Source organism: Pinus tabuliformis, chromosome 4_2 (genome assembly GCF_031772625.1).
Source record: "Pinus tabuliformis cultivar Carrire ecotype Pingquan chromosome 4_2, CPIR1, whole genome shotgun sequence".
Lineage (NCBI taxonomy): Eukaryota > Viridiplantae > Streptophyta > Pinopsida > Pinales > Pinaceae > Pinus > Pinus tabuliformis.
In genome coordinates, this window is record NC_142304.1 from 495,589,165 (window position 1) to 495,612,525 (window position 23,361).

General features: G+C 38.9%; 1 pseudogene; it reads right to left on the bottom strand.

Moving 5' to 3' along the window:
- Nucleotides 1–20,913: 20,913 nt before the first annotated feature.
- On the bottom strand, nt 20,914–22,404 carry LOC149170154 (protein GRAVITROPIC IN THE LIGHT 1-like; annotated as a pseudogene).
- Between the last annotated feature and the right edge of the window lie 957 nt (nt 22,405–23,361).

A 23,361-nucleotide genomic window follows, 5' to 3' on the forward strand; every position in this document is an offset into this window, starting at 1 on the left:
GCAAATAAAATCCATGAGAAATTCATGAATTTGGAGAGAGAAAGAGTGTTCAAATACACTTCCTACATATATCATTTGCTGCTGTACTATCAACCTGATAGTTTCCAAGTTCCTCTTAAAAGATTGGACCCCAAAGGTGAAAGGAGGTCTGTGATTTTCTGGACTTCAGTTTTCCATGAAGTCCACAACTCCCCATATACATACTGTGAGTTCATTGACCTGTTCATATATCCAGCCACCTGTTTGTTGATAACAACTCCTCCTGCCAGGCTCTCTGCTGAAATGCAGAAAATTTTACATCTCTCAAAGGAATACAGTATTGGTGACTGGTATTTTTACCAAAACCACACAGTGATCAGGATTTATGGCTGTCAGTTAACTCCCTACAAGCTGCTGAAGTATGTCCCTATGAGAATCTTTGCCCTGGAATACTACCGGCAATTTAGCAGTTCAGATTTGACTCATTTCTATGCTGCTAGGAAAAAAACACAGCTAAAGATAAGACATCAATTGGGCCCTTTTATCTTCAATAAAAGGGAAGAAGCCTGGGAGGAAGTAGATAAGATATTAAAAGATCAACTTATGCTGAAACAAAGCTTTCATTGGTCACCATATGACCCTGAACATTTCATAAGTTTTAGAAGAGTCAAAAACAAGCTTACGGGATATGTGCACCACAAAATCCCTGAAATTGAACAATATGCTAATCAACAGGAGTGGGTAGAAGGCACACTAGTTGAAGAGCTTACTGATGAAGAGAAATTAGAAAAAGAAATGAAAAAGCTTGAAAAAACATTTGACCTGGACTCTTTTGGACAGGTGCCTTTCACATTGCCTCAACACCTTGGAGCAGGCAGATCATCTGCCACAACTTCACAACAACCTGCCCAAGAGAGTACTCCATCTGCAGGGACATCCAAAGGCAAGGAAGTGCAGCATTCAGAGCAGTAGGATACAATGGCAGACCAGCCAGATACAACCAAGGAGCAAAGTCAAGGGCAAGGCCCTTCAACACAAGCAAAGGTAACTGAAATCCCTGTGTTACAAACTCCCCTCAATGAGGAAAGAGCCAAGAAAAGGGACAGGCAGGAAGAGACACCTACAGGTGGATCCACAGAACAGCAAGGAGAAAAGAGGCAAAGGTTGAACCCTTACTCTGAGGAAGAATTGGCAGAAGAAACAACAGGCAACTTAGGGGGTGAGGAGACAACTGAACAGCAGGCTCCTCCAATTTTAGAGACATCAACTAGCTCTTTTCAGCAAGAGCAAGAGAGGCAGCATGGTGTGGAGGTTACATCCACCAAGCAACAGAGCAAACAAGGCTTGGATATCAAGAAAGCATTCACTGAAATAAAGGCTAGAAATGAGCCAGTAAGGTTCCAGCTGTATAATCAATTGCTGAGAATGGCTCCCACCAATCAACAAAGGCTAATGGCAGCCTATGATATCCAAGAAGGGAAAATGATCCTTAGTCACTTCAGGCCTACAACGCAACAACCACAGTCAGCTGCTGATTATATTAGGACCAATCTGGAAGTCCTCGCTAAAGACATCCACCCAATGGACCAGATTGAGTTACATAAACAAACCGGAGAAATGGTATACTCTACCTTGGTAGACAAAGTATTATTAGCTCACAGACTGCGGAATTTATTGCACAATACTTCTTCCCAATTGGATTTGGAGAAGGCCTCCTCATTAGCCAAGGATAATAGAATCAAATCCTTGGAGGAAATTATTATGGAGCTGGGACATGATCCCAAGGGCATACAGGCCTTAATTAAAAAGAAAGAAGAAGACATAGCAGCCCTCAGAAAGCAGCTCAAGCTGCCAATTAAAATGCATCCTCAGACCACAGAAGTTGCACAGCAGAAAGAAGAGGAGGATGTGGTAAGTTTGCTAATGAGGATGAATGAAAGGCTAGCAGAAACAGAGAAAGACTTGGAGGCAGCACTGCAAGGAAAACAGGGAGAGTTGGCCTCTCAGCTAGCTCAAACAGCTCCAATTCTTACAACTGCTCCTCCTACAACTACAACAGCAGTCCCCCTCGTTGTCCCAGGATCAATAGCAGGTACCTCAACTACAGCAACAGTTACAACAACAACAACAGCAGGACAAGATGCCAGCCTGAGCATGGAAGAAATGATGAAGGAAATAAAGGCTCTAGAACTCCAAATGGCAGAGTGAAAAGAATCCAAAGAAAAACTGGCCAAGATAGAAGTAAATTATGACAAATCAAAAATAATTGTGGCTAAGAAAACAAGAGAAGTAAAGGCCCAGGAAAATAAGGTAAAAGCCTTGGAGAAGGACCTTACTCTTCACAAAACTCTGACAGAAATCAAAATTGTTTTGTGGGCTAAAATTGGCCAGTCCATCACTGATAAATGGACATCAATCCAGAATATTCATGACCAAATTGAATTGATAGCGATATCTCAATTTGAGACTCAAAAAGCCAGATTATTATTGGCAAACAAGCCCGAATAGGCCAATAAACTAATTCATTTTTTGAATACTCATACCAGAGAGCAGCTAGCAGCTCTAGACATTCAGGACAGAACAGATACAATTTTGACAGTAACAAAGGTGCTGACCATGAGGAATTTTGTACAAACTTTGGAAAGAAAGTGACAAGAGATGCAAACAGAAATAAATGCCTTTAGAGAAAAGTTTGCAATGTTGCAGAGAAAAGGGTTACCCAGCTTATTGACCAGCAATGGGAGACTATTGACACATCAACAGTATGCTCACAGGGTAAATACCTATGTTACCAATCAAATTATAGCATCATCTAGCAGCTCAGAAGAGACAATACCTCCCTCTGGACAAAGTTTATATGACAAATTAGAAAATTTGTTCTACATTGAACATGAGATAACACATCTTTTTGAAGTCCAGCCCAATTACTACAAGTATACTGAAGCTGATGAGACATTAATAAAATTACAAAGACACCAGTTGCCAACAAATCAATGGTGGCAGAGCATGCTTGAGGTTTTACCAAGGTAATTTTGGTTCTCTTTCTTCGGTCATCTGCATTAAAGCAAATTCCAATATATGAGTCACCTATCAGAAAACCAAAATAACAAAGGAAGGGATTCACGCTAGAATGGGTTAAGGCAGAATCAGGCACAGGTGATAGGGCCGTGACAACAATTCGGGAACGCAAATCAAAGAGACAGCTATCAGCCGACTAATTGGGTCAAAAAGTCAAGCATAGCAGACCACCTAAAGCAACCAGTACAACGTAGTTACTTCTTCATTCATTACGCCCTGTTTTCAACGTCATTTATTGCCTTAGAAGAAGTAGATGGATAAATTTATTGCCTGATATTTTCCCTATGGTATATTTTTGTAACTCTTTTTTATAAATACCTCCTCAAGAGATGTATTATTGTTGGCTGGTGAATATCATTCTGGATCTGCGCTGTAATTTTGAGAAACTTTCTGAATAAAGATTGCTAGAATGCTTTGCTGGTGAAATTTCTGTTGTGGGATTAATGGCAGAAGAATATGTTGCAGAATTCTCGTGTTACTTCATGGATCAATAAGTCTTTTAACCCTTGTTTGTCATTCTTATGTTTTACATATCATCTATATATCATATTCTGAATTGCAGGAAAAAAGGATAACCCAAAAATTGCTTGACTGTACTCTGTGTTGAATTCCTGTCATTTATTATGTTTTCTTCAGGACTAGTATAGGCAAGAATTCTTGACTGCTCTTGTCTCCCTGGTTCTTTCACTCTGAACATCATCAAGGAATTCTTGACTGCTCCTTGGTAATGTTTTTTCAATTCCCCTTTGTTAGCATAATGAAAGATTCTTGATTGCCTTTCATTCCATGACTTCATTTCATCTTATTCCAGCTTGAAAATTGTTCTGTGTTTAATTATCTTGCTCTGCAGTCCTCCTAGTGCCAAAGAAACCAAACTAGAGGTTCATTTTCAACTGACTCCATTAACCCAATGGTTTGAACTTCTCTCATCTTATAGCCCTGTTCTATTGAATGTCACCTTCCAAACACCAAACAAATACTTGTGCTTCATAACTAGCCTAGCATATAACAAAACAAATCTAAATCAAAAAGAGAGAGCCCTCTCTGGTTGCAGATTGGCTAGAATCTGCAGCTAAAAGACCAGTTAGTGGTTACCTTGGCCATATTCCCTTTTCTCAAGATCTTTTGGGGAACAACCTGAGTGATAACATCATTGGCGACTCCACTGGGGACCCTTTGAATGATTGTGTTTGTTACTGTTGTCTATTTTCTAAAGCTACAGATGGAACCTGAAGTTAGCCAGGTAGCCTTTGAAACTGTTTTTGCTGTGCATTTACAAGAGTAAATAAAAGCTACTTTAGTCAATCTCCATTATAGCTTTAGGCTTTAAAACAGTTGTCTCAAAAATTCAATCAAGTTTCCCTGTATTTCAAAAAAGATCTTTAGCAAAGCTCAAAACTTTTGCGATTCATACTTTCTCAGAAAAATATTGTAAAAAGTGTTTTCCTTTAAACATTTCCAAAAAATACCCAAAACAGAACTAGAAGCTGGCTCCAAAGAAGAAAGTGCGTTACACTAGATCAAATCCTGACCCTGACCCTCCAGCTATTTTTGAAAATCCTAACTTAATCTCCAAGACCCTAAGAAGACAAGAAAGTCTACAAAATTTTGCTGATGTAAATCTTAATATACTTCAGCAAAATTTGACCCAATCTCCTCCTGGAAAGGCAACAATCATCTCTACCGTTGCCACAACTTCTTCCAGTTCACCAATATCACTTCAAAGCACCTCTTCCACTCCTTCATCCACCCCGTTTATCCCAGTTGTTGTTCCTGTGCTACCAGTTGTTCCATTTATACCTGTAAATATGGCGAACCGTTATGCTCCTCTGCAACTGCCTACAAATCCAGGGGCTATGCCTCAAGATTATCAAAGCAAAATTACATATTTTGATGGCACTGGCTCCTATACAGCCCAGCAACACACTAAGAAAATGATGGACTACTTTGAGAACTATGAAATCGATGACAACGATGTCAGAATGAAAATTTTTGTTCAAAGCTTAACTGGTGAAGTAAGGACCTGGTTCAGGGCACTTGGTCCAAACACAATTGCTGATCTGGATGCCCTGTACCAAACCTTTTTGAACAGATGGGAAAAGAAGAAGGACCCATTGCATATCCTATCAGAGTATGACAGTTTAAAAAGAGGCCCACAAGAAACTGTCCAAGACTATTGTGCTAGATTCAACAATGTGTACAATGCCATCCCTCAAAACCTTAGACCTCCACCTGACTTAGCCTTAATCAAATTCCCTGATGGATTTGACTCTGACATGGCATATTAGCTAAGGGAAAGAGCTCCTACTAGCTTGGAAGACATGCAGAGCATAGCTGTTAGTGTAGAGGCAAATCTGATTTCTAAAAGAGCCCGAGCTAGAGCTGAAAGAAGGACCACTTTTAAAGAAGAGCCTTCAACATTTGAACAAAAACTAGATGCAATCATCAAAGGCATGGATAGACTGGGTGATAGAGTGGAAACCATTGAGAGAAAATCTTCTTAGGAAGGTCAACCAAGTAACACCACTAGAAATCCAAACTTTAGAAAAAATCTAAATCCTAACACCGGGAAGGCTGGCCCTGATCAGAATGTCAGACCTCCGTTTCAAGAGAACTATGCCGAAGCATCAACCTTTAGTGAGCCAACAGAGGAAACCCAAATCAACCTAATGGGTTTAAACAGTGAGCAACAAATATTTCTAACACAAGATGACTAAGAGGCTCATAATTTCAATCAATTTCAAACTAAGTCCGGAGAATCATTTGATTTCAGAAAAGGGTACGATGCAGCGGTCTATGAGGTCCATAAACAATACAAATTAAGGAGCAGAATGATAGATGTGCCTGAACCTAACAAGCTGAAAGATACCAAGCAGCCTAAGAAAGCAAAGGATAAAACTGTGCTGACAGAACTCCCTGCTAAAACAGACCCCAACCCAAAGGAACCCACGGTTGAGGATGTATCAGACTTACAACCATCAAGTAACCAACCATCCACATCCTTTCCTCCAAAAGAAAATATGAACAGCTCTCCTGAAAACAATTTCAAAGCAGGTTTAGGTCACAACAACACTCATGATGAAGAAAAAACTGCTGAGAACACAACAAAAAAGGAAAACCTTGCTGCCTGGAATACAAAGATTCAAGTGGAAAAACCTTTTAACCTAGAAACATAAATAGGAAAACCGAAAATAGCCGTTCCTCTGTCTGAATTGGCTAAACATGAAAATTACAGAGAACAAATCAGTAGGTCACTTCAAATATAAGAGAATAGAGATGCAGTCAATGTTTTAGATGACCAACCAACACTGATTTTTGGTCCTGAGGTAAATGGTAAAACAGTAAATGGAGGAGTTCCTCCATTCTATGTGAGCTTAAATATTCATGACAAGGTGCTGCATAATGTAATGTTTGATTCCAGAGCTTCCCATAATCTGATGCCTAAGTCTGTCATGGAAAGATTGGACCTAGATATCACAAGGCCATACAAATACTTGTTTTCATTTGATTCCAGCCAGGTCAGGTGTCTAGGCATAATCAAAGATTTGTGTGTATCTCTAGTACAATACCCTGCCAAGACAATCTTGATGGATGTGGTGGTAGCTGATATCCCACCTAAGTATGGAATGCTTCTGTCCAGATCTTGGGGTGCAAAACTCCAGGGCTCTTTGCAGCTAGACATGTCTTATGCCACCATCTCAATCTTTGGCAAGCCAAAGAGATTGTACCAAGAAACATTGATGAAGTATGTGGTCAGCAGTCAAGAGAAACCCCAAAACTTCCCCATCTATTCCATGCATTCAGATATGGATTCATTCATCTTATACAGTGCTGAAAGGCATCCCAAAACTGATGCCAAACTCCTAGAATAAGCACAAGCAAAGAACATAAATGAACAATCTAGTGCTCAAGATCAAAAAACTGTTGAAGTGATTGATGCAACAAACGAACAAGACATACCATATCACCTACAAAATCCAAATCTGCCCACTGAGCAAGTTTCCAAAACTCCTAAGACTAGTGGTAATCAAGAAATATTATGGTACTTAGAGTTTGATTGGTCAGTGAACAAATTAGGAGCAGGGGCAGGGGTTTGGATACACAACAAGCAAAATGACCATGCTCAAGGACATGCATATAGGCTCAATTTCAAATGTACAAACAATATGGCCGAATATGAAGCCCTTTTGCTGGGACTCAAACTGATTAGAAGTATAGGGGTAACAAGATTTCAATTCTAGGGGATTACAACTTGATTATCCAACAGATAAAGGGAAGCTTTGTTACAAATGATCTTAGGCTAAGATCTTATAGAGGGGCAGCCATTGAAATACTTAACACCTTCATAGAATTTCAGCTCACCAAAATCCCAAGAAACCATAATTTACATGTGCATAGTTTGGTAACTTTTGCCAGCACTTGCAAGCTGCCATTTGAGCCCAACCATCGCTTCACTGCTGAAATCAAACACAGACCTGCTGTTCCGGATAATGTAAAAAATTGGCAAGTGTTTGAAAATGATACCCAAATCAATAATTTCTTGACTTTGAAAGAGGAATTCTCAAGTACAAGCATAGACACAAGTACCATGGATGATCAACAGCAAACAGACAAAATTGACCAAAACATATCAGCTGAAACAACAAATCAGATTTTGCATCCAACAATTTTTTCCAACAACAATTTACAAGAGCTGAAACAAATGGACCTTGATGAGATTGTTGAAGGAGAAGCTGAAGTAATTGACTTGAAAGATAACTTTCTGCCCACAGGCTTGACTCCTTTGGAGGATATATTTGATTCAAATGATATTCGGAGAAAGCCAAAAATGCAACCACTAAATGTAGAAATTGAGGACTGCAATATCAGAACCACAAAAAATCCTAAAATGATAAAACTTTCCAAAACATTGCCTCCTAACCAAAAGCTAAAATACATTTAGTTGTTTAAGGAATTTCAAGATGTTTTTGCATGGAGCTATGAGGACCTCAAGTCCTATGATACTTCGGTCATCCAACATACAATACCTTTAAAAGAAAATCAAAATTCTTTTAAGCAAAAGCTGAGAAGGGTTAATCCAGTCCTCCTTCCTTTCATTGAGAAAGAGGTCAAAAGAATGTACCAAGTTGGAATAATTGCACCTATTAGATTTTCAGAGTGGATTTCAAATCTAGTGCCCACTAGGAAAAAGACCGGAGAGATAAGACTATGTGTTGATTAATAAATTTGAATAAAGTCTCTCTCAAAGACCATTACCCCTTTCCCAAGATGGATCACATTTTACAAAGGGTAGTGTGAGCCTCTAGGATCTCACTGCTAGATGGATTCTCAGGATTCAATCAGATCTTGGTTCATCCAGATGATCAAGATAAAACTGCCTTTACAACACCTTGGGGAACCTTCAAATATGTCAAAATGCCTTTTGGACTTAAAAATGCAGGGGCCACATTTCAACGAGCAATGGACATAGCCTTTGCTAAAGAAATCCATGATTTTTTAGTCATATATCTTGATGATCTCACTGCTTTTTCCAAGTCAGATCAGGAACATTTAGAACATCTCAGACAAGTGTTCCTAATTTGTAGAAAATATGGCATATCATTGAACCCAAAGAAATCATTGTTTGGCCTAGAAGAAGGCAAACTCCTAGGTCATATAATTTCAAAAGATGGCATCAGAATTGACCTGGACAGAATTCAAGATATCCTCCAAGTGCCTCACCCAAGAAACATCAAAGAACTACAAGCCTTTTTAGGGAAGATCAATTTCCTAAGAAGATTCATTCCCAATTGGGCCGAACTAATAAGACTATTGAATAATATGCTGAAGAAAGACTCTAAAGTCAACTGGACAATGGAAGCTAAACAAGCCTTTGAGGAAATCAAAATAGCTTTGACTAAAACACCTGTCCTCACAAGTCCCAAGTTTGATAGAGATTTCATAATCTTTTCCTTTGCATCTGAGCAAACTATTGTTGTTGTCCTATTACAAAAAGATGACCAAGGATGTGAGAAGCCCATTGCTTTTTTCAGCAAAGCACTAAGAGATGCTGCACTCAAATATCAAATCATGGGGAAACAGGCCTATGCCCTTGTAAAGGCCATCAAGGATTTCAGAGTTTATATCTTGTACTCTCATGTGATAGCCTATGTCCCAAATGTCGTGGTCAAGGACATTCTGACTCAAGAAGGAATTGAAGGAAAAAGGGGCAAATGGATAGCCAATATTTTGGAATATGACGTTGAAATTAAACCAACAAAACTGATAAAAGGACAAGGTTTAGCTAAATTGATGACTGAAACCAATTTCCAAGCCCTTGACATCAATGAACTGGATAACGAGCAGGAGATGGCGACTCCACAGATCAATCAAGCCTTTTTACAATCACCTTGGTATGCTGATATAGTTTATGTATTGTTAAACCTGCAAGCTCCTCCAGGGTTATCCAGAACTAAAAAGAGATTCTTAAAAATGAAAGCTTCAAACTTTTGTATTATAGACAATGTTTTGTTTTGGAAGAATCATGAAGGCATTTTGCTGAATTGCCTAACACAGGATGAAACTAACAAAGTGCTCAAGGAATTTCATGTAGGGGACTGTGGTGGACATTTGTATTGGAAGTCAACAGCTGATAAAATTATAAGAGCTGGTTTCTGTTGGCCCTCCCTGTTTGCTGATGTGAAAAAATTTGTAGTTTCTTGCCATAAATGCCAAATCTTTGAAGGCAAGAGAAAGCTGTTACCTTTACCTCTAAAACCCATTTCCACAGAAAGACCATTTCAACAATGGAGTTTAGATTTTATTGGAGAAATTCACCCTTCCTCCTCTAGCCAACACAAGTGGATTTTAATTGCCACAGACTACTTCACCAAGTGGATAGAAGCCATCCCTTGCAGGCAAGCCAATGACTCAATCATCATGCAATTCTTGGAAACCAATATTCTTTCTAGATTTGGTTGTCCGGAAAAGATCATAACAGACAATGCTGCTGCATTTAAATCCCAAAGAATGATCAATTTTTGCCACAGGTACCATATTACCTTAGGCCACTCAACAACCTATTACCCTCAAGGTAATGGTTTAGCTGAATCATCCAATAAGAGCCTAATAAACATCATAAAGAAAGTATTGGAGGAAAATAAAAAGAATTGGCACAAAAAGCTTGTTAATGCACTTTGGGCAAACATGCTATCTACAAAGAGATCCATTGGAACAAGCCCATATGAATTGATTTATGGCATGGAGGCTCTGTTCCCTTCATCCTTGGGAATCCCTGTGATCAAATTGCTACAAGAAATTCAAGCAGAACCCAATGATATCCAAAGAAGAATCAATCAAACTATTCACTTGCAGCAGACTAGAGAGGAAGTGTATCAGAGAACTCAAGTTCTGCAAGACAAACTCAAGAAGATTTTTGTCAAAAGAACAAAAGCAGAGGATTTCTTCATAGGAAACAAAGTGCTGAAGTGGGATTCTAGGAGGGAAGACAAAGGAAAACATGGCAAATTTGATTTCCTATGGAAAGGCCCTTTTGTCATTCAGGTTGTACAAGGAAATAACACCTATTTTTTGAAGAATTTGGATGGTACAGAAGCTGAGGAAGGGCCGGTCAATGGGCGAATGCTCAAGCATTATTTTGATCCCCTTTGTTAAACACAACAGGACTGTATTTTGTACATAAATAGTGTCTATTTCAGAAATTTACTATAGCAATAAGATAAGGAATAGGATGCAACAAATTTTGAGGGAAAAGCAAGGAATTGTGCCACCTTTTTGTGTATATTTTGAGTTTATTAGAAGAAATCAACAAGAAAGCTTGGGAGCTAAGAAATGATGATTAAATACTCAGACAAACTGTCATGTACCGAGCTGTAATTGATCAAATCAGCTTATGAGAAGGGGCATGTAGATCACAAAGATTCAGTTTGTTTGTCTATAGTAGAGGGAAGTTTCAGATTATAGCAAGTGTTGAAAGTAAAGCCATCTGACCTGCTGTTCTTGGCCTTTCACCTGGAAAAGCCATCCCCAAGTGGCGCCACTGTTAGGTTCCTATACCAATAGGTGTCATATTTCATGATTGACTGTGGAAATGCCAAATATGATCATCCTTACCATGCTGCAAAGGTTCCATATTTTCCCAAAAAAAAAAAAAAAAAACCAGAAAAATTTAAAAAATGTAAAGAGGGTATGCCCTAAAAGAAGAATCAAAGGGCAAGAAAAATGAATTGGTCAAGAAAAAAGAAAATGAACCCCAAAGAAATACTAGGAAAGTGGCTAGTCAAAATGCCACTACTGTACTACTTGTTGCAAAGAATTTCAAATCATGCAATCAGTGAATTTGTCACACTTGATGGGTGGCCCAATAGCTCAATCTTGGCCAGTCCATGTTTAAATTTCTTGTTTTAGCATTAGAGAATAAAGTCTGTTCAAACAGTTCAAGCTTGGCAGATGAGTAAATAGGTAGAGAAACAAAGGATCCCAACTGCTTAATCTGGGCCCTTGGAAGAAATAAGGGTACACTTAGATAGGAGGGCAGTCAAAAGAAAAAGAAAGAAAGGGTTTTCTAGTTCAAATGCACCCAAACAAGATGAAGAAAAAATGTTAGGTGTAGCAAAATGGGTAGGTAATTCTGGTGTTGCACAAGCAGGTTGCTGATCAGCTTAAAATGTGATCTATCTCATGAGTATCACAAATATCATAGCAAAGTGGCTAAAGTTCAGTGGTGCATGACTGATTTCCCCTCTCATTTCCCCAAGAACACTTACTAACATCCCCTCAAGGACATTGGGATCTACTCAATGGTCCTAGCTCATTTCATTTTATGAGAAATACTAAGTGAAACTTTTTGTTCACTTGTTCATAACAAGCCACATTTCTTGTGTAAAGTAATCACTTCATTTCCCTTTCATTTCCCTAAAAACCTAAGTTTCTACCTTCTAAACTTAGCATTCTCCTATCATTTGTCATATTAACACCCTAACTTTATTATATAACTCCTATATAAAGTTTCCCTGCCCCTACTATATATAAATAACAAAAAAACAACCCAAAAAACATTATAAATATCCCGCCCCGGCCTAATATGGCTATATTTTAATTTTCTCGGGAGTCATTGGTCCACCTGGGGCCAATAAAAACCCACCACATGTTCTGTCGGGATTTGTTTGACCTCTGGTTAAACAAATAACCATAGTTCGCCACGTAATAACAGTGGGATTTAATTAACATTCGGTTAATTAAATAACCATACCTGCATACCCCGATAACCCAAAGTTTTTAAACCCCGCAATGCATATAAAGCATTAATGTTTGGTGGGCTCCTGCGCCATAACTGCCCGCCACCTCCGCGTTCCGTCAACCATCGGATTGGGCCCTCCCCATCCAACGACTCTTGTTGATATTGGAGTCGATCCGACGTTCGAACATTAGCGCCCGATAGAAAGCGGTTTTCCCGTCGTACCCCGGGACGCGTGTCGTCAGCCCATTGCATCAGGCTCGTTCTGCCAGAAACCGTCCCCGTACATAAGGCGGTGCGATAGAAACCACAAACTGCTCCCGCCTCTCGCTGACCATGTCATCCGCCCACGTCAGCGCCCGCGTCACCATTTTGTCTGCCGTATCTGCCATGTCATCCGTCCATGTCAGCGACCACGTCATCTGCCACGTCACCTGTCGTACTCCGCTACAGGACAAAATCACGTCATGATGACGTCAGCACAAAAAGTGCCAAAAAGCCTGAAAAAGCCAAAATTTGTTAAAAAGGCGTGAAAGTGATGGTTTTGTTTATTTTCTATTCGTTATACTATAGGGACTGTGCATGCGAATTGCGTCCAATTCGCCACCAACGCTTCAGTCCGCCACCCAGGTGAGTTCACGCTGCAAACCCAGCCACCTCAACTCAGTTTGCAACCACATTTCGTGCCAGACGCCTGTAAAACAGGTATTTACTCGATAGTCACCCATAAACCCTATTTTTACGAAATTTCTCTGTTACAACCACCTGAAGAGCTAAACTCGAGTTAAATGTGCTATTATCTGCAAACCTCTGCACCTAAAGTCACTGTTAGACCACTGTTTCCAAAGAAAATCTACAAATTCTGTTTTCCTCTGCAAATTGCTCGTTAAAACTGCAATTCAAGCCCATTTCCACTGGCAAAATTTCCAAACAATGCCTAAATATTGACGTAAAGTTGTTGAACTCACTTGCAAAGGAGCACCATTTCCTTTGTTATCCAGCAACTGATTAAAATCTACAGGTCTTGTCATTTCTTTTGAATCTTACCCACTGAGGCGATTCTCATACAAAATCCTGTTTGCAAATCCCTATGAAAAACCACAGATCCACTCCTCTATTGTTCTGTTGTTACACACCCCAAATTTCAATTAAAAACACAGACAGTTAACCATGGAAGCTCCAGTGGCCTTGAATGTTGCCCCTTTGAACGCACCACATAAGGAATTAGAATGGATACCCCTTGCTGACAGAGACTTTCAAATTAAGGATATGATGGGTGAGAAACCTCACCTGCAAGCCTTTTGTGAAGTTAGAAACAGTTACAAAAGCAATAGTGATGTCTTGGAAATTTGGGAATCCAACATGCGTATGTATTACCTCCCTTCAGTAAATGTGCTGCCCCCGATTTCATCCACTTATGTTGTGCAAATTATGAACCCACACAAAGAGCAGTCATTGCTCCATCTGGGACTGTACTTTTCTATATTACTCCTCAATATATAAATGAGATGTTAAACTTCAAGCCAATTCAGCCTCTGGCTCCTCTCACCATGAAATCTTTGCTTGACCAAGCTGCCAAACTCCCCAGTTCAGAGATTACCAGAATAGCTCAATTATTCATGAGACCAGAAAGCCAGCCCAGGAATCCACCTCGTTTTAATCAAGTCTGGTTCAATGAGGCTGGTATACTCATTACTGATATGATTTCCTATATCCTGGGTTTCAAAACCAGTGAGCATATTGATGAAATTATTTTGGCATTAATGTCCATATTCACTCCAGGACAGCCCCCTGCTGTCAAGTATGATTATGCCACCTTCATAGCAAATAAAATCCATGAGCAATTCATGAATTTGGAAAGAGAAAGAGTGTTCAAATACACTTCCTACATATATCATTTGCTGTTGTACTATCAACCTGATAGTTTCCAAGTTCCTCTTAAAAGATTGGACCCCAAAGGTGAAAGGAGGTCTGTGATTTTCTGGACTTCAGTTTTCCATGAAGTCCACAACTTCCCATATACATACTGTGAGTTCATTGACCTGTTCATATATCCAACCACCTATTTGTTGATAACAACTCCTCCTGCCAGGCTCTCTGCTGAAATGCAGAAAATTTTACATCTCTCAAAGGAATACAGTATTGGTGACTGGTATTTTTACCAAAACCACACAGTGATCAGGATTTATGGCTGTCAGTTAACTCCCTACAAGCTACCGAAGTATGTCCCTATGAGACTCTTTGCCCTGGAATACTACCAACTATTTAGCAGTTCAGATTTGACTCATTTCTACGTTGCCAGGAAAAAAGCACAGCTAAAGATAAGACATCGATTGGGCCCTTTTATCTTCAATAAAAGGGAAGAAGCCTGGGAGGAAGTAGATAAGATATTAAAAGATCAACTTATGCTGAAACAAAGCTTTCATTAGTCACCATATGACCCTAAACATTTCATAAGTTTTAGAAGAGTAAAAAACAAGCTTACAGGATATGTGCACCACAAAATCCCTGAAATTGAACAATATGCTAATCAACAGGAGTGGGTAGAAGGCACACTAGTTGAAGAGTTGACTGATGAAGAGAAATTAGAAAAAGAAATGAAAGAGCTTGGAAAAACACTTGACCTGGACTCTTTTGGACAGGTGCCTTTCACATTGCCTCAACACCTTGGAGCGGGCACATCATCTGCCACAACTTCACAACAACCTGCCCAAGAGAGTACTCCATCTGCAGGGACATCCAAAGGCAAGGAAGTGCAGCATTCAGAGCAGCAGGATACAATGGCAGACCGGCCAGATACAACCAAGTAGCAAAGTCAAGGGTAAGGCACTTCAACACAAGCAAAGGTAACTGAAATCCCTGTGTTACAAACTCCCCTCAATGAGGAAAGAGGCAAGAAGAGGGACAGGCAGGAAGAGACACCTACAGGTGGATCCACAGAACAGCAAGGAGAAAAGAGGCAAAGGTTGAACCCTTACTCTGAGGAAGAATTGGTAGAAGAAACAACAGGAAACTTAGGGGGTGAGGAGATAATGGCATAGCAGGATCCTCCAATTTTAGAGACATCAACTAGCTCTTTTCAGCAAGAGCAAGAGAGGCAGCATGGTGTGGAGGTTACATCCACCAAACAACAGAGAAAACAAGGCTCGGATATCAAGAAAGCATTCAATGAAATAAAGGCCAGAAATGATCCAGTAAGGTTCCAACTATATAATCAATTGCTGAGAATGGCTCCCACCAATCAACAAAGGCTAATGGCAGCCTATGATATCCAAGAAGGGAAAATGACCCTTAGTCACTTCAGGCCTACAACGTAGCAGCCACAGTCAGATGCTGATTATATTAAGACCAATTTGGAAGTCCTCGCTAAAGACATCCACCCAATGGACCAGATTGAGTTACATAAACAAACCGGAGAAATGGTATACTCTACCTTAGCAGACAAAGCATTATTGGCTCACAGACTGCAGAATTCATTGCACAATACTTCTACCCAATTGGAATTGGAGAAGACCTCCTCATTAGCCAAGGATAATAGAATCAAATCCTTGGAGGAAATTATTATGGAGCTGGGACATGATCCCAAGGATCCCAAGGGCATACAGGCCTTAATTAAAAAGAAAGAAGAAGACATAGCAGCCCTCAGAAAGCAGCTCAAGCTGCCAATTACAATGCATCCTCAGACCACAGAAGTTGCACAACAGAAAGAAGAGGAGGATGTGGTAAGTTTGCTAATGAGGATGAATGAAAGGCTAGTAGAAACAGAGAAATCCTTGGAGGCAGCACTGTAAGGAAAACAGGGAGAGTTGGCCTCTCAGCCAGCTCAAACAACTCCAATTCTTACAACTACTCCTCCTACAACTACAATAGCAGTCCCCCCCGTTGTCCCAGAATCAACAGCAGGATAAGATGCCAGCCTGAGCATGGAAGAAATGATGAAGGAAATAAAGGCTCTAGAACTCCAAATGGCAGAGTTAAAAGAAGCCAAAGAAAAACTGGCCAAGATAGAAGTAAATTATGACAAATCAAAAATAACTGTGGCTGAGAAAACAAGAGAAGTAAAGGCCCTGGAAAATAAGGTAAAAGCCTCGGAGAAGGACCTTACTCTTCACAAAACTCTGATAGAAATCAAAACTATTTTGTGGGATAAAATTGGCCAGTCCATCACTGATCAATGGACATCAATCCAGACTACTCATGACCAAATTGAATTGATAGTGATAGCTCAATTTGAGACTCAAAAAGCCAGAGCATTATTGGCAAACAAGCTCGAACAAGCCAATAAACTAATTCATTTTTTGAATACTCATACCAGAGAGCAGCTAGCAGCTCTAGATATTCAGGACAGAACAGATACAATTTTGACAGTAAAAAAGGTGTTGACCATGAGGAATTTTGTACAAACTTTGGAAAGAAAGTGCCAAGAGATGCAAACAGAAATAAATGCCTTTATAGAAATGTTTGCAATGTTGCAGAGCAAAGGGTTACCCAGCTTATTGACCAGCAATGGGAGACTATTGACACATCAACAGTATGCTCATAGGGTAAATACCTATGTTACCAATCAATTTACAACATCATCTAGCAGCTCAGAAGAGACAGTACCTCCCTCTGGACAGAGTTTATATGACAAATGAGAAAATTTGTTCTGCATTGAACATGAGATAACACATCTTTTTGAAGTCTAACCCAATTACTACAAGTATACTGAAGCTGATGAGACATTAATAAAATTACAAAGACACCAGTTGCCAACAAATCAATGGTGGCAGAGCATGCTTGAGGTTTTACCAAGGTAATTTTGGTTCTCTTTCTTCAATCATCTGCATTAAAGCAAATTCCAATATATGGGTCACCTATCAGAAAACCAAATTAACAAAGGAAGGGATTCATGCTAGAATGGGTTAAGGTAGAATCAGGCACAAGTGACAGGGCCGTGACAGCAATTCGGGAACGCAAATCAAAGAGACAACTATCAGCCGACTAATTGGGTCAAAAAAGTCAAGCATAGAAGACCACCTAAGGCAGCCAGTACAACGTAGTTACTTCTTCATTCATTAAACGCTGTTTTCAACGTCATTTATTGCCTTAGAAGAAGTAGATGGATAAATTTATTGCCTGATATTTTCCCTATGGGATATTTTTGTAACTCTTTTTTATAAATACCCCCTCAAGAGATGTATTGTTGTTGGCTGGTGAATATCATTTTGGACCTGTGTTGTAATTTTGAGAAACTTTCTGAATAAAGATTGTTGGAATGCTTTGCTGGTGAATTTTCTGTTGTGGGATTAATGGCAAAAGAATATGTTGCAGAATTCTCGTGTTACTTCATCGATCAATAAGTCTTTTAACCCTTGTTTGTCGTTCTTATGTTTTACATATCATCTATATATCATATTGTGAATTGCAGGAAAAAAGGATAACCCAGAAATTGCTTGACTGTACTCTGTGTTGAATTCCTGTCATTTATTATGTTTTCTTCAGGACTAGTATAGGCAAGAATTCTTGACTGCTCTTGTCTCCCTGGTTCTTTCACTCTGAACATCATCAAGGAATTCTTGACTGCTCCTTGGTAATGTTTATTCAATTTCCCTCTGTTAGCATAATGAAAGATTCTTGATTGCCTTTCATTCCCTGACTTCATTTCATCTTATTCCAACTTGAAAATTGTTCTGTGTTTAATTATCTTGCTTTGCAGTCCTCCTAGTGCTAAAGAAACCAAACCAGAGGTTCATTTTCAACTGACTCCATTAACCCAATGGTCTGAACTTCTCTCATCTTACAGCCTTGTTCTACTGTCACCTTCCAAACACCAAAAAAATACTTGTGCTTCATAGCTAGCCTAACATATAACAAAACAAATCTAAATAAAAAAGAGAGAGCCCTCTCTGGTTGCAGATTGGCTAGAATCTGCAGCTAAAAGACTGGTTAGTGGTTACCTCGGCCGTATTCCCTTTTCTCAAGATCTTTTGGGGAACAACCTGAGTGATAACAACGTCATAAGGTGTTTCCCTCTCAAATCAACTCCCTTCTTGTCTTACCTGTCTTACTATGATCCGTCTGATTTGATGTTAGACGATTAAACTGTTTGCCACCGTTAATAAAGTTTCAACTGTTATTTTTATTATTTATAACGATATTTTTTATTAACGATGGCAAATAGTTTAATCGTCTAACATCAAATCAAACAGATCATAGTAAGACATGTAAGACAAGAGAGGAGTTGATTTGAGAGGGGAATGCCTTACGGTGTAAATATCGTTATAACTAAAAAAATAACAGTTGAAACTTAATCTTTTTTCTTAGAGGAGGAGAAGGTAGCCATGGCTTACCTTGCAGAATATCGTCGTCCTCTCTGTCTTATCCATGAAAATCCTAGGTCCTATCTGTCTTATCCATGAAAATCCCAGGAAGTTTAGAAAACCTCCTCTCATTGTTTCGTCCATGTCTAGCAAGTTTCTTGCTTGTCCCTACAGAGGGTTTCTTGCTTGTCCCTGCCAAAGAGGGTTTCCTATCCAGGAAATGTCTCATTCGACACCTCCACCATGGTATTCCATTCGTTAAGCTGGCATTTTCCTGCCCTCATCTCATCTTGGTTCCCCATTTTCCCTATTTGGTTCCCCATTTTCCCTTTTCACAAACAAAACAGAACACCCAGTTCCATATTTGGTTATGCTGTAACGAGTTTCTATTTTGTGCCAAGATCCTTGGAGCTCTGGCCTGGTTATTGGTTACTAACAAGCATATTAGATATTTCTAGCAGATATTTGTAGCAAATTAGAGATTTCTGGCAGATATTTGTAGCTAGTTATTCTAGGGTTTGTGGTGTTCAATTTCTGTTGGATTATTGGGATTCTGGCAGTTTGGTGGTTTTGATAAAATTGTGGCTCGGCTTGTGATAGGCAAAGGCAGGTAGCAGGCATTTTTGACATAGATTTATCGCAAAGGCAAGTAGCAGGGATTTTCAACATAGATGGAAGGATTTTCTATTGTCAAATGGTTTCGGCCATGGCTTGCGTTGCAAAATATCGTCTTCCTCTCCGTCTTATCGATGAAAATCCCAAGAAGTGCAAAAACCCTCCTCTCGATGTTCAATCCCATTTTCCTTCCTGTCTAGCAAGTTTCCTACTTGTTGCTGCTAGAGAGGGTTTCGTTTCCTGCTTGTCGCTGCCAGAAAGGGTTTCGTGTCCAGGAAATGTCTCATTCGACGCCTCCACCATCGTATTCCATTATGCCAGACTTAGAAAAGTTTTATGTTCTCCAGGATAGTCCTTTTCAGCCTGGGTATCTAAAACAATACAAATTTTATCCATATGACAAAGACACCGAGAACAAAGAGCCTTGGGCCGCTAATAAAACATTGCAAACATATGTTGATCAACTAATAAACGCTGAAAATTTCTACAACACAGAGTTGCCCATTAGAGGAGAACAACAACACAGATGGACTAGTAAAGATGAAGGAGAATGTGGTATTCCTGCTACAAGCAATATATGGAAAAATTCATCCTTTGACAAGCACATGCCTGAGCTTCTAATGGGACATTCGAATAACCTTTTGTTTTTCAAACTGATGCATCGCAAGGGTATGCATCGGGTTCAAAAGGAAATCTATCAAATGAACAGATAATTGAGAAAGACAGAATACATATTGGTGCTTATGACAGATTCTTAGATTCATCCTCAGTTCCGCAGTCAATCTCGATATTGCCTAAGCAGAGTGCACAAAGTGAACTACCTGCTCTTCCTATGGCTGTAGAAAGTGCAGAGTCAGAGAAGGCTTGTGAAAGTTGACAGCTCAGGTATACGACTTTGCTATTGTGTATATATCAAAGTGGGTTATTGTTTTTTTTTCTTTTAGTTTTGCTAGCCTTTATGTACAAATGTTCTTCTTTCCTTCACTACAGTGAAATGAGATTACATTAGTCTACTATTTTTATCGAATTCACATATTTGGTACATTTAAAAGGAATTTCCTCAACATACTTTGCCTTACCATAATTGAATGGCATTCAAGATTCTAAAAGTGTTTTCATAATGACATGGATTAAAGAATATTCTTTCTGGTTTCTAGAAGATTGGAAAAATTATGTATACTCTGATCATTCGAACAGGGGGAATCAAGCATATGCAGAAGGAGATTTTTCTAAAGCTAAAGAATATTATACTCAAGGGATAAGCTGCATCTTGCCAAGTGAGAAGTCAGAAAGCCATATCAGGGCATCAGTGTTATGCTATAGCAACCGTGCAGCCACTCAGATGGTTGTTGGTAGATTCAGAGATGCACTTTCAGACTGCATGCAGGCTATGGACATAGATCCCAACTTTGTGAAAGTCTGACTTAGAGCTGCAAGGTGAGACAATTTCCCTTGCAATGGCTATTGGCTATAATTGCTTTTTGCTACTGATTGTATAAGTTTTGTGTGACTTACTAACTATTAAAATTCTGACATTCTCTTCTTAAGTCTTTAATAATTGACTTTAATGGAAGAGAAAAATTGCTTCTGAGTAATGGGTATATTAAACTATTTTTTTATCCAAGGGAGTAGCATTTTTCCTGCAAAACAGAATCTGCCAAAATCACCAACAATATCTGAGAATCCAAGCGGTTTCCATTCTTCACAAAATTACTTTTCTTGCTCATTTAAATTTGCTCAAGATCAAAAACATTAATTGCAGGATCAAGTGTTGCAGCATTACATAGACCTGGCATCTCACTATGACCTTCTTGCCAACCCTGAAACCTGGCATCATTGTAAACCTTACAATTGTAGGGTTTGGCTTCTCAGGAAGTTGCAGGACATTACCTTCACTTGCAATAGTATTGTCAACATCATGATTCATATTCACATAATTCAAGCTATCCATGTAGGAACCCTCGAAATCCACCCCTCTCTTGACATGAAAGATAGACAAAGGCAGGTCAAAAGAAAATGCAAGCTTATGAACCAACCACACAGACTTGGAAAATTTGAGGAATAGGCTTTAAAATTGGTTCCTGGGGTGGAGTCCCTTGCCTATCTGGTTCCTGTGCTCCAAATTGCCAAAGAAGGATTCTTCCATCCTGGGATGCACTACATTGAGAAATTTCTTCATATAGAATTTCCCAAACAGGTTGTTTGGTGTAAGAATGGACACCAGCTCTGATGGCTCCATGTTTTGCATGTCCAAAAACTATATGAAACAATCATTTATGTGCTTCTCAGGATCTATAATGGATGACAGGCTCCCAATCAAATAGAAATTCTCGTTCTCAAATCCACTAAACATCATCATGCAAACATAGGATTGAAATGCCAGCTTTTTGTGGCTTTCCATGGTGTAGTTTATGCCTGGTTCTATGCTATTAAATGTTGCATCTAGATCCCACTCAGCAGATTTCATCAGAGAAATCGAGGATTTAGTGAAACCCCTGGCTGATTCTCTCATCTTCTGCTCGCTTGTCTCCAACAATTTAATTGTAGGACCATCCCCAACATTCAGAGACGACGAATCTCTAACACTTTTCCTTTTGTCTAATCTTCTATGCTCACATGTTCTCAGTTAACATTTTCCAACGCCTTTTTCAAGCTTTCAATAAAAGAATTATTTTATGCAATCTCAATCTGGAGAGCCCTTGTTGAAGTCTCCTCATAGCTAAACCCAATCTGTTTCTCAAAACTACTGGAGTCTCCACTAGCAATATTTTGCTTATAATATTGCTTCAGTTCTGAGAGCTTTTTCATTTCCCTGATCACCTCCTTATCAGCCACCTCTAGCTTCTCTGCATCATAAGGAATATGGGTTGCCTGTAACTTTGCATAAGAGGTTTTCAGATGAGATACAGTGGAAAATGTCTCCTTCAATAGGTCTTCCATGGCCCTTATTCTGTGAACTAGACTTTCATGATCAAAAACTGTACCATCTGCTTGGTTTATCAGAAGCTCTTTCTCATTTTCCTTCAATGACTCTGATGCTACATCCTTGGAAGCCTTTGGGTTAAATCCTTCACAACCCAAATTGTACTGATATAATCTTATGGGCTCAATAACGCTGCCTCTAGCTGGTTTCAGGCAGGACCCTTTTGTCTTCTGGACAAAGTGGGTAAAATGGGAACCTACTGTAGAGCACATTTGATCAGAGGCTGGGCACAAAATTCTCAGCAGAGAGCTCAATATGGGGTGGAGCTTTCAAGAATGTAATTAATATTCCACTTTCTAAATTTAGTTAACGTTTTGTTGTTTTGGGCTGTAAGTAATGTAATTAATATTTCTTAAGTTCAACGGTTGCATTTAGTTAAGAGCTAATAGAGCAATTCGAGCGATGAGATTTTTTTCATAGCGGTTTCCTTCATTGCTCAAGGTGGATTTCACAATTACAATCTATCCTTGCCAAAATGCGATGGTTTCTTAAGAACTCCAACCACTTTTGGATTAACAACAAAAGCTAAATGGTTACAATTTTGATTGACAATTATGTTCCGTATAATGGTGTTCAATTAGTTGAAATAGAGCATTGTGGGTACATAGTCTTAGAAATACATCTTAACAATGAAGGTTTTGAAGACAATGACGATATGGCATATGTAAACAGTACTGTTGTTTTTGTCCTGACCTGATTTGGTCCAATAACGACAAAGCCTTTTGTAATTCCTTTTGTGACCACATCAAACCAAAGAATATGCCAGATTATAATATTATTATTATTTTAGAACATGAGTGGTGGTGTTACATCCTACTTACGTCTATGACCACTAGAGATTTTTGGAAGTTTCCTTGTGTTTTGTGTGTATCTTAATTATATTTGAAGTTTCCAGAATTGATGTTTATGGTAATTGAGCTTTTGGAAGTTTCCTTGTGTTTTGTGTGTATCTTAATTATATTTGAGGTTTCCATAATTTATGTTTATGGTAATTGGTCTTTTGGTTTATTTTAGTATATATATATATATATATATATATATATATATATATATATATATATATATATATATATATATATATATATATTTATTTATTTATTTTAGATAGTTTTGTACATTATAAATAAACATTGAGTTTTGTGCTTTCTCGTAAAAAAAACATGATATTA